The sequence below is a fragment of the Lissotriton helveticus genome, chromosome 4_1, assembly GCF_964261635.1.
Source record: "Lissotriton helveticus chromosome 4_1, aLisHel1.1, whole genome shotgun sequence".
Taxonomy (NCBI): Eukaryota; Metazoa; Chordata; class Amphibia; order Caudata; family Salamandridae; genus Lissotriton; species Lissotriton helveticus.
Genome location: NC_136063.1, coordinates 1,612,554,056 through 1,612,566,777, shown reverse-complemented (window position 1 = coordinate 1,612,566,777; position 12,722 = coordinate 1,612,554,056). Strand labels below are relative to the sequence as shown.

Sequence of the window (12,722 nt, the reverse complement as noted above, 5' to 3'; positions counted from 1 at the left end):
CTGGACTCTCCCGCGCTCTAGCAGTCAGGAGGACTGTTTAGAGACTGTCGCTGGGATTGGTATTTAAGTAGGACAGGAGGTAGGCTCTCCTTGTTTGCTAGCATTATTACAGCTAGGCGCTGCATCAGGATACTCTCGTTTTAAATATCCCGTTTTGTCTTTATTTTAATTTTGTTTTTGAGTGTTCCCCTGTTTTTAAAAACCCCCAACCGCATTTCCGCATGTAATTGGTTCCTCACCGCTACTTTGGCGGGCCGGTCCCTCGCGCTCAGGATTTGATGAGCGCCATCTTGGGTGGGTGTAGTCAAACGCTGGACTCTCCCGCGCTCTAGCATTCAGGAGGACTGTTTAGAGACTGTCGCTGGGATTGGTATTTAAGTAGGACAGGAGGTAGGCTCTCCTTGTTTGCTAGCATTATTACAGCTAGGCGCTGCATCAGGATACTCTCGTTTTAAATATCCTGTTTTGTCTTTATTTTAATTTTGTTTTTGAGTGTTCCCCTGTTTTTAAAAACCCCCGACCGCATTTCCGCATGTAATTGGTTACTCACCGCTACTTTGGCGGGCCGGTCCCTCGCGCTCAGGATTTGGTGAGCGCCATCTTGGGTGGGTGTAGTCAAACGCTGGACTCTCCCGCGCTCTAGCAGTCAGGAGGACTGTTTAGAGACTGTCGCTGGGATTGGTATTTAAGTAGGACAGGAGGTAGGCTCTCCTTGTTTGCTAGCATTATTACAGCTAGGCGCTGCATCAGGATACTCTCGTTTTAAATATCCCGTTTTGTCTTTATTTTAATTTTGTTTTTGAGTGTTCCCCTGTTTTTAAAAACCACCGACCGCATTTCTGCATGTAATTGGTTCCTCACCGCTACTTTGGCGGGCCGGTCCCTCGCGCTCAGGATTTGGTGAGCGCCATCTTGGATGGGTGTAGTCAAACGCTGGACTCTCCCGCGCTCTAGCAGTCAGGAGGACTGTTTAGAGACTGTCGCTGGGATTGGTATTTAAGTAGGACAGGAGGTAGGCTCTCCTTGTTTGCTAGCATTATTACAGCTAGGCGCTGCATCAGGATACTCTCGTTTTAAATATCCCGTTTTGTCTTTATTTTAATTTTGTTTTTGAGTGTTCCCCTGTTTTTAAAAACCCCCGACCGCATTTCCGCATGTAATTGGTTCCTCACCGCTACTTTGGCGGGCCAGTCCCTCGCGCTCAGGATTTGGTGAGCGCCATCTTGGGTGGGTGTAGTCAAACGCTGGACTCTCCCGCGCTCTAGCAGTCAGGAGGACTGTTTTAGCGCTCTACTTAAACTAGTCATAATGACGCGCAGCGTGTGCGCGCAGCGTGTTCGCCGTAGCCACGCCGGAGTCACGCCAGAGTCCAGCCCGTCTGCGCCCGTCCGCGCTGAGGACGGGCTGGATGGCTGGACTATAGGCCAGGATAAGGGAGGCCATCATTTATTGAAATACTCATTGCAAGATGTACTATGCCTCAAACCTCCACTAGCACCTTGTTTCCATAGGAGCATTCCTGAAGACTTCTCGCGACCTATTGGATGTGGCTGCTTTCAGGTTGAGTCGGGTGGCTTTAATCCTTCTTGCCTCCCCTCTCCTTTGGAGTCCTGTCCCGGTTTTAGCGCGGTGAGCGAAAATTGTTTTTTAATCAATGCTTGCTCACTTATTAAAAATAATATGGTCTTTAAGGAGCTCATATTAGAAAGGGAACCGTCCTGGGTTTTTATTACTGAAACATGGGCCAAAGACTCTTCAGGTCCAGACCTAGTTGAAGCGGTCCCTCATGGTTATTGCTTAGCACGACAGGATAGAATGGGTCGAGTTGGCGGTGGGTTGGCTATTCTGTATAAAGACAGGTTCCAATGTCACACCATTCCTGTCTCAGATCCTAAGGACGTATTTCAAGCACTCTATTTTTCCCTGTCCGACTCTTCTAATCCCGCGTTTAATGGGATCTTGCTCTATCGTCCCCCTGGCCCCAGAATTGATTTTGGGCTGAAGCTGCTTCAGGTTTTGGAACCTTATTTTGGCCGCCAAAATCTCACCATCTTGGGTGATTTTAATTTTCACTTAGAGCTGTTGGAGTCCCATGACACTAGTTCCCTGCTGGAAGCTATGTCTGCTTGTGGACTCACCCAACTGGTGGAAGGACCCACCCACCGAGCGGGGCACACGCTCGATGGTATTTTTTCTAAGGACCAGAGGCTGACTGTAACCGACCCTTTCTTTTTATCATGGTCGGACCACTTGGCCGTTCCTTTTAATCTGACCTATCCGGCCCAGGACATTATTAGAAAGGTCCCGAGTACAACGGAAGCACGAAGGAACTATAAAAATATCAGGGAAAACTCCTTCCATTCGTGGACGTCTAGTCTGTCCACTACTCAGGGGATGGACGTTCCCTTAGCGGTCTTGCATTATGAAAAAACCATCTTGGAGGCCCTAGATGAACTGGCTCCGGCTAGGTCTTGCTATTCAGCCAGGAAAAGACCCTCAGCTCCCTGGTTCTCAGAACAACTCAGACTCCTTAGACAAGAGGTAAGGAGACAGGAGCGCCTATGACACACCAGCTGGGACCAAAAGGATAGAGAAGCCCATAAGATCCTGTTAAAAAGATACAAGTTGGAAGTGATTAAGACCAAGCAAGAATACTTTACGGTCCTCACATCCTCACTCTCATCTCCTAGAGAGCTTTTCAGGATTGTCAAATCTCTTACTTCTCTCCAGATCCCAGATCCTGTTGTTGCATCTCAGGAGCTTTGCAACCAGATAGCCGTCTTCTTTCAGTCCAAAATAACGGACATTTATCTTGCTTTGGAGTCACAAAGATCCTCTACTGCTGAGCCTCCGGTGCCCGCTGTTCTGGGCTCTGATTCTGTTGAATTATCTCAGCTCAAGGGTCTGGAATCCTTTCCCCCTCTCTCTTGCCAGGATCTTGAGATCCTTCTTAATAAAACCAAATCTGGCTCTCCGCTGGACGTCTGCCCACTAAAGATCCTTAAGCAGTGTAGAGAATCCCTCCTTCCTCCTTTGGTTGACATCATGAATAGGGCGATGAAGGAGGGCATTTTTCCTCAGCAATGGAAAAAGGCTGTGGTTAAACCACTGCTCAAGAAGCCTTCTCTTGACCCTGGGGTATTAAAAAACTTTCGCCCCATCTCACTGCTACCGGCTCCCGCGAAGATGTTAGAAGCCCATTTAAATCAATATCTGGCTGCCTTCGTGGAGAGCTCGGGCTGTCTGGATCTATCCCAGCATGGATTCAGGAGGGATCATAGCACCGAGTCTGCCCTCACCATAGTGCTTGATAATATCCGCACGCGGGTTGATGGGGGCCAGACCTCCCTCCTGATCCTTTTGGACCTTACGGCTGCCTTCGAAACCCTTTCTCCCTCGGTATTAACATCTCGACTGAGGGAGATCGGGGTTCGGGGGGCAGCCTTGGGGCTCCTTTCCTCTTTTCTCGATCATAGAGAGCAAAGAGTGATGCTGGGTCAGTTTCTATCTCCATCCCTGTCTGTGCAATGGGGGGTCCCCCAAGGGTCAGCGCTTAGTCCTACCCTTTTTAACATCTATGTGACCCCCCTTGCCCGACTTATTAGATCTTTTGGGATGGAGGTAGTCTCTTATGCGGATGATACCCAGATCCTCGTCTCTCTCTCCCAGTCAGTTACGTCGACTGCCGCCAATTTTAGATCTTGTATGGAGGCAGTCGGCCAATGGATGATTCACAACTCATTGAAACTGAATGGGGAGAAGACTGAGGTGATGGTGTTCGGAGGAAAGGAGGAGATCTGGTCAGCTGAGTGGTGGCCAGACACACTGGGTGCGTGCCCTGATCCTGCCTCTTTGGCTAAAAATCTAGGGGTCATGATTGATCCTACCCTTAGTATGTGCCAACAGGTCAACAGGACTGTATCGACCTGCAGGGGGATTATCCATATACTTAGGAAAATCAGGCACTACCTCTCTTTGCAGGCAAGAAAGCAACTTGCCGTGGCATTACTGGGCTCTCGTCTGGACTACTGCAATGCGCTGTATGCAGGACTGAATAAAAGTCAGCTGCAGCGCTTGCAGGTGGTCCAGAATGCAGCAGCCAGGTTCGTTCTCGATCTTCCCCGACATGCCTCTGCCACCCTTGCCCGGGAGCAGCTTCACTGGCTTCCTGTTGTGGACCGTATCTGTTTTAAGATCTTGTGTATGGTCTACAAGGCTTTAGCTAAAACAAGCCTCACGGGTATTAGATCTATTCTGTCACCCCACAATCCCGGCAGGAATCTCCGTTCCTCCAACAGATTGCTTCTTTCTGTTCCTCTTATTCGGAAGGCCAGATGGCTCCCAAATGGTGGAATGCTCTCCCTTTTGAAGTAAGGTCTCTTCCCACTCTTCAAGCTTTTAGATCTGCCTTAAAGACACATCTCTTTGTACGTGCATACCTGTAATGGTGCTTCGCAATTCTGATCTTCTTTGATAGGCGCCTTGACACCTTCGGGTTTAGTTTGCGCGTTACAAATTGCATAATAAATAAATAAATAAGATGGTGAAGTGGAAATTCAATGCTATCACTGTCTTCCCAATCCAAGATGGCCCACTGAAAGATTTTGAAAACTGCTTCCTCTTTGAGAGGTGTATAAAGCTGGAACCAATGCAGAGCAATGTGTCGCAACTGACACCATAGTTTATAAAGCACAATGAACAGCTGCTTTTACCTTTTCCCTGACTCCTCCTTCAGTATGTTGTCACTCCAGTCTACTCCTCTCTTGGATTTCATACCACCGTCTCACTGAAAGGATCCCATCTAGCATTTTACCTGCTCAGCCTTCCTTTGCTTGGGCCACGTAACTATTCTTTCTCTGGAAAGTTTTTGCCTTTGGCTTTTTCCTCCCAACTGGGGCTCATTCTAGGGGGCACAGGTGGTCCAGTGTAATTAGCACTGGACAGCATGGTGGCTAAAGGAAGGGGTCGACTATGTCTTTGGCAGTACCATTAGTGGAAGAGAGAGTCACCTAATCAACATCCAGCCCTAGTCAATGGTGTTAGAATTGAATTCTCATATCCAACAAAGATGAGTCTCAGGCTAAATTCTTGAAGAGGAGTAAGAAGTTAACTGTTTTAGATCTACCTCCCCGTGCCTTGGAGGGTCCCTCTTCTATGGCCCTGATTATGTGTGTAGGAGCTATTTATCTCTCCTCATAAACAATAATACCAAAGGGTACATTATTTTACTAGTGTGATAAATAGTACCTACTAAGAGTTTCTGAAGAATGATATGAGGATTTTAGCGTTTCGCACCTGCATGTAATACCATGGGCCTCGTTTATGAGAAGTGACGCATTGCTGCATGAAAGCAGCGATGCATCACTTCTCAGTGCGCCCTCTTTGCGACATGATTGATGTGTCATATTTACTGTATGACGCATCATGTCGCAAGGAGTTACAGATACGTCAGTATTTCTGATGTATCTGTATGGCGCAAAAGTGACGCATTGCTGGAGTGTGTCACAAAAGTGACGCAACTCCAGTAATGTGTTGTTTCACATGGGGCAAGCCCCTTGTGAAAGGGCCTGCATCAGTCTTACGCCTGCTGTGAGGCAGGCGTAAGATATTGACGCATTTGCGTCCTAGAAGTGGCGCAGTGAAATCTTATAATTTCTCTGCGTCACTTCTATGACCCTTTCTTGCACCAGAACGCCCCCCCTGCATACATTATACCTGGCGCAGGTATAATGTGGCGCAGGGGTTTACAAAGTGACGCATCTAACTAGTTGCGTCACTTTGTAAATATAGTGCAACAAGGCACAGTTTTTACGCTGCTTGTGTGTCACAAAAAATGACACACCGGCAGCGTCAAAGTTACGCATGGCCTCATAAATAAGGCCCCATATGCTTTCCCCCTGTTAAATTTCAGCTGGCTTGAACTGCCAAAATATAATGAAGGTCGAGGTATTTACGGCATTCGACCATATTTCCAACCCCTGTACAAACAGTGGTTTATGCAGGGGTCTGAACAAAGCAACCAACTCATAATTAGGCCCTACGTGTCTGTCTCAATAACATAAATAGTATCATAACAGCCGATCATGCTGGTGCTAATAATCATGCTGAATAAACAAATGCGGGCTCCCCTTATTTCTGCCGTCATTTTATCCTTTTAAGATAATGAATCAAGTCACTGAGTCAAGGGAGTTGTTTTTGATACTCTCAGGCTGTAGACTGCAGCATTTTATATTTTTCCGATGATGTTTGAAACAATGTCCTTGGCCGTTGGACCTTAAGATAGGAAATACCAATAATAAATAATCTCTGTCATTGTGATTAGAATAGGCGAGGACACTGACAATGATCCATTATCATCCTCACCCCACAACAAAGACCACAGGAACATGGTTTAGGAGGGCATGCACAAGGTTTGTGGACAAGATATTTACTGCTACAAAATCACAACACTTTAACTGCACTACATTGGAAATCATTTTATAAATAGCTGATTATTTTCAGAGTTGCAGCATGGGAAAAGTATTGCTTAATAGGATTAGGAGCAAATGCCCAGCTCTCTTAAATTATGGTTTGTATACCACCTTTATAGCTCTGAAGATGGTAATCTTTTTGTACAAATTTGTTTGGGTTCCAACAAAGTGTATTGAGATTTTGTAAACTTTACAAGCTTTACAAAGTGCAATGTTTGTGATGGTTAAACATGTTTTTGTTTCATCAGACCTTGATGGCTGTGGTAAACCATTCTTTGTGCCTCAAGAGGCACTACATGTACTGCTGTTGCTAACGATTTTCTACTGTGACAACCTGAACCGCGATCATGCCCTTTGCACCATCCCCACTTTTCACTGGGCCCTTTGAACTGCGAACAGCTCTTTCCAGGTAAAAGCAAAACCCCATTGTTAGTGGGTCCTTGTTTTCTTCAGAATCTGAGGGGTGTATGCCTGTATCCCTTGCCCAGTTACTCATAATCTGCCTTCTTTTTCTGTTTCGCAGAAGCTCATACAATTAGTCTAAGGGTCTCAGATATCCTCAAAATTAAACCACAGATGATATACCTTACCACTTCTAGAGGTTTCTAAATATTTGTTTTCTCGTCAGGTAATCATCCTTTGCTGACGTTTCAAAATGAAATAGGTTTTTCATCTTTAGCCCAGGCTTGTAAGTATGCATTCCTGTGTGTCCCAATCTATCTCAACCTCTGGCATTCAGATGTCTGGTTATACCCTGGTATTGTTAGAAGCTACTGAAAGCACTTGTTCCTTCCTCAGTGCAAAGGGATTTCCCCTTCTGGTTTATCTGGACAATATTTTATTCATGTAAGGCTATGGTTCCCTACAGCAGTCTCTGAAATCTGTAATAAATTGAAAAAACATCTTTAGTTGCTCGATCACAATACATTCAGCTTCTGGGGTTTCTTGTCGATTCATAATGGGTGATTCGTCAACTACCCAATCCAAGTCTCCAACATGAAGATGGAAATAGATCTGCATTATTCCTTTAACCTTTATCTCTCAGAGCATCAGACAGAATATTCTGAAGGGTAACTTTATTGATCTAGGACACTGACACATTGTCTCTCCAATATTGGACTTGCCTGTCTGGTAATATCTTTCACTTTGAAAAAACCTGTTTAATGAGGTTATTCCCCCGAACATGGAAGCATTTTCAGTACTAATGTGGTTGCTGGACCAAATTGATGTTTCAAACAACAGGCATTTTACAATTCTTTGCCAAAAATGTTATGCAAGCAGAAATGCGTAGGTGTGGTGCACGTATAGCCAATTCTTAACTGGAGAAACAATCTTGAGGTACTAATGCAAAGCGCTCTTTGAATGGATGCCAATACACTTGTGGATTTCCATTTTCTGCAGCCAGTTACCAACATCTTAGTGGAGGTGGTAAGTGGGAGCAGGGGAGTCTCTGCAGGATGGAGCAGATTGTGAGGAGTTGGAATGACACCTGGAGCCAGGGAAGGATGAAGGGAGGCAGAGGGGAGAGTTTTATGCTCCTCCTTGCCTTTCGGATAGGATCAACCAGGAGCTTAGCTGCTCTTGTGTGTGCAGCCCCTGCCTGACCCAAGCTCATTTCTACTTACTGACATTTCCAACGAGTAAAACTGGACCTGGTGTTCCAGAACCCAAAACTCCTGAGAGTGGGAACCCCAGGGCACTTTTGATCTGGCAGAGCAGTATATGATCGAGCGATATCGCTCTGATTGATCTGTAATTGTGTTTCTCATAGTGGATATACAGTATGCCTTGTCAAGGGAGCAGGAATCCATTGTTTTATAACCACAGGTTCAGACTGAAGAGCCACTGTTACTCAATTTATAGAGGTGATATTCTTGGATCAAATGGCATTGTCACCAAGTAGCATATCCTGAATATTTTCCTTGTTCATCACTTTTTTGGGAATGGTTTATTGTACACTCGTACACTCAGTCTCTTCATGTGGAATCTTCTTCACACACTCAAATAAAATCTTCACTGCCATGACCTGATTATTACGTTGGTAAACTGTATCATATATTAATACAATTTCAAATTCCTGCCAACCATAATCATCAAACTGGAAGCAAAACCCAAACTCATGCCCAGCTAGTCCATTCCCCTTAGATACTTAAGTGGAGGACATATCCAGTATGAGTTAAAGCAGCTAGAGAAGAAAATTCAGAATCAATTGGAAAAGCAAGTACAACCCTGCTCACCCATCTCTTATATGATGAGAGGGTCCAAGTATTAAAAATAATATTGTAAAGTGTAGTCAGACATTTGACTAAATTAGCTGACAAGAACTTGGTGGATTTCTTATCAACAGAAAACACCCGTCTCTGTTATTTAGAGCACAAAGGGTCAGCAAAGACCCTTGTCTCTACCGCCCATTGAGGCCGACCTGACACATTAACAGGACCATGCCTACCTGGTGTGGATCTCTTTGCTGAAAGTTTATCTACAAATGTGGCCAATGCACTTGGCATACTTGAATGCTGAGCGGATCACCATGATGTTTCTGTTATCGTTATTTTTTTCTTTTTCAGATAGAAACCCTCAGAATGGCATTTTTTTCTGCAAAAGAAAATAAATCAGTATTCCTGATATCAGAGAGTTCTTTCCCTGAACAACAGGCACATTTTTCTATTTTTCTGTCTGGGACTGTCATTATTTGCATGAAGAAAAATAGGTGGTGGGTGACCAACTATAATTTTGGTCGGTCCTTCCAACTGTGAACCGGCAACTCTGTTTCAGATGGTCCATCAGTTAAGGTTTTTGAGAAAAGAGTCTGCGAAGTATTACTATCAGTACCCAATGGTTTCCACCTCCTCTACATGGGGTTGGAGAATTGTAGCTTCAACTGAGCGGGATATCATTTATGGTGGAGCTCCTGCTCTGTCATTTCTGTTAGGCCTTTGTCAATGTGGACCAGGGGGTGGCTTACTTTGAAAGTCACACCTGATCTAGAACTCTCTGCTTACCTGTGAATCTTTTCCTGGCTCCAGCTCTTGAGCATGGCCCCGTTCTTGAGAATGGCACAGTATAAACACCACACCATATCTTACTCTCTCTGCTTGTCTGGGAGACTTCTGAGAAGATGTCAGCAGCATTGTTTTAGGCTTCATTTCTGTAAACTCAAGACCAGGTCATTCCAGCACTTCTGTGGGTCTTTTAAGTGCTTTACTATACTTTTCAGTGTCAAGCCACTAGGACTAATAAGTAGCATAGATAGAGTTTCAGCACTTGGTTCACAATTGTTTTCAGTACATGCTGGAAGATCAAGGTGCAAGTAAGATTAGTTGGTTAGGCAGTTAGCTTGTTAGCTTGCATTCTTAGCGCACATTTCATAAATGTCTACCGTAAGTCTATGTTTGAAACTAATTTGCCAACTGCTGCCTTTTGTCTACTGCTTTGTGGTGCAGCATTCAAACAGTAGCTTTAACAGACTTATGTTCACCTTATTTGAATTACTTTCACAGATAAAACCAATATCTGTAGACAACGAGTGCTGTACATCATGCTTTGCAGAGAGAGCAGAACCAACGACTTTAGCAGGTATGTACGCAGACATGGAAGTGTAGACTAATCATTTGTGAAGTAATAATTGCTGCATAACCTCTGCCTTTTCCTCTGCAGCCTACTTAAGCCCAACACATCACATATGAAGTGACTAGAGTGTGACGCATACCTATATTACGGTTGTTGATCAGGCAGCAAATCAAGTAAGTTCTCTTTCTGTGGAAAGCTGCAGCACAACTTTTACTCATGCAGAGTGGCAATGTTACCTCACTTGGCCCAGATGTACGAAGACATTTTGCATTTCTTAGCATGCTGAATTTCTATTTTGGCCCCTTAAGAAATGCTGATTAGCCTTTTTAGATGTACAGTGGACTAAGGAAAAAATGTATGACTAGAATTTTTACTCGCAAACGATGCGAATCGCAAAAAAGCAGCATTTGAGACTCAATATTTGTAAAACGGGATGTAGTAGGAAAATCGGATCGCAAAATTAGGGAATCGCAAAACTTGCTATTCCTCAATTTTGCGTAAGAATTTAAGGAATCGCAAATTGCGATTCCGTAAATGCTAGGCAGCCAGCACTCAAGTTTTGCGATTTCTCCTTAAGAAATCGCAAAATACCACCAACTTCAAGTTGGTGGTAATTTGCGATTTCTTTCACAAATGCACTTTTTGGCATTTGTGAAGGTGCCATGTGGCCATATGCGCACACATGTTCCTTTCAGGGGTGCATCAGGGTGTCCTTATGACACCCTTGCACCCTTTAAATTATTCTCAATTTGCGATTCTCAAATTGTGAATCACAAATTGGGAATGACTTCCCATTCATTGCTATGGGCCTCTTGGCCCATAGAAATGAATGGGAAAATATTCCTTAATTGCGATTTTGCAATTTTCTAATCGCAAGCAAAGAATACTAAGAAATTGCAAAAAATCGTGATTTTTTTACATAGATGATTTTTTGCAATTCTCAAATAGCAATTCTCAAAAAAATTGCTATTTGAGAATCGCAAACAGGGTTTTTCATACATATGCCCCCAAAACCATTCGCAATTTGCAAAATGGAGAAATCACAAAGTGCAACCAGGATTTAGGAATTGAAAATAGGGATTACATATTTGCGATTCCTAAAGCACATGTACAAAGCTTTTCCTAAATGTGAATTGGGCGTTTATGAAATGCAATTACCACTTACTTAAAGTCAATGGTAATCATGTGCAAAATAAAAAAAAATCATTAAAAATGCCATTTTTATTGTGACATGAAGCGCACACATGCCTCTAGGGCATATGTGCACTTATATGTGCACTAGGAAATTTGAGGTGCCTCGAGGGGGCCTTAAGCCCAGAGGCATTGTTAGCTTTACATTTCTTGAATTGCAATTTCCTATTATGAAATCACAATTTCTGAAATGCAAACCATGCCCTATTTCGCTTATTGGCAGGAATGCAATGTCATTTTCTATTTGTGATTCCCTAATAGCGATTCCTAATCTGTAGTAATCACTATTAGGGAATCATACATTTTTTACATATCCTATTGCATTTCTTAAATAACGAGTCCTACGAAGTCGCTATTTAAGAAATGCAAATGGAACCTTAGTACAGTACACCAGCTGTAGGTTTGCCGCCATCTTTGTTATTTACTGCGTTCCTGTTTTTAAATCAATTTCTGTGCTACCAGGCACATTGTATCCTTTTAAACTGCATTGCATTGTCTTGAAACTTTAATTTTAATTGTTGACTGTTTAATTGTAAAAGAGACACACTATTTAGCAGTGCTTACCCTTACAGTTCAACTGACTCTCAGTTGACATCCAGCAGCACCCTTAGGGCCCCATTAGGATGTCGGGCGGATTGCCTCCGCCAGGGTGGCGGTGGCCACCGCCACCCTGGCGGAGGCAATCCGCCCGACAAGCACTCTCGTTTTCCCCTCCGCCAGATTAGGATGGCGGAGGGGACAGCGGCAGACGGAAAGACCGTCCGCCGCTTTACCGCCGCGGTCAACTTGCGACCGCGGCGGTAATGGATTAATATGGTGGCGGTGTCCAATGGACACCGCCAGCCATATTACAATGGCACACAGTAGAGGCCTTTCCGCGGCGGCAATGCCGCCACGGAAAGGCAGGCGGGGATTGCTGCGGGGGCCCCCTGCAGGGCCCCCAGGTTGACACCACTGTCGGGGGGCACATGGGGGGGTACCTATGGTACCCCCCCCCACATTTGCATATGCAAAGCGGCAGGCACCGCGCGGTGCCTGCCGCTTTACATATGCAAATGCAAAAAAGCATTTTTAGCATTGTGGCGGGCGGTGCAGAGAGCACCGCCCGCCACAATGCTAAAACTACAGGATGTGCCCGCCACTGTGGCGGGCACATCCTAATTCCCCCCACGGGACCCCCGCCCTTATGGCGGGCGGTCCCGTTCCCCACTATGGTGACGGGCGGACTAAGTCCGCCCGTCATCATAATGAACCCCTTAGTATTCTGGTCCAAGCCTTGTTCTGCAGCGGCTTATGACGATTGCGCGGAGGGCTTCTTTTTAGGGACCGGGAACACTTAGAAACCTTTTCCGGTTCACCAGGGGCATCCGGTGCCTGCGCGCCAGTTCCTGCTGCATCCACTATTTAATCAGGATGCCGGACTGGACGCGCCACTGGTGCATGAAAGGCAAACCCGTCGGCGCCCGTCCACCCCTGGACCGGGCCCAGGCC

The 12,722-nt window shown here is 45.1% G+C and overlaps 1 protein-coding gene across 1 annotated transcript in view; it reads right to left on the bottom strand.

Annotated features, from left to right (window-relative positions):
* Nucleotides 1–12,722, bottom strand: part of NPSR1 (neuropeptide S receptor 1) — a 1,386,173-nt gene that overhangs the window by 229,629 nt on the left and 1,143,822 nt on the right. The window lies entirely within an intron of this gene.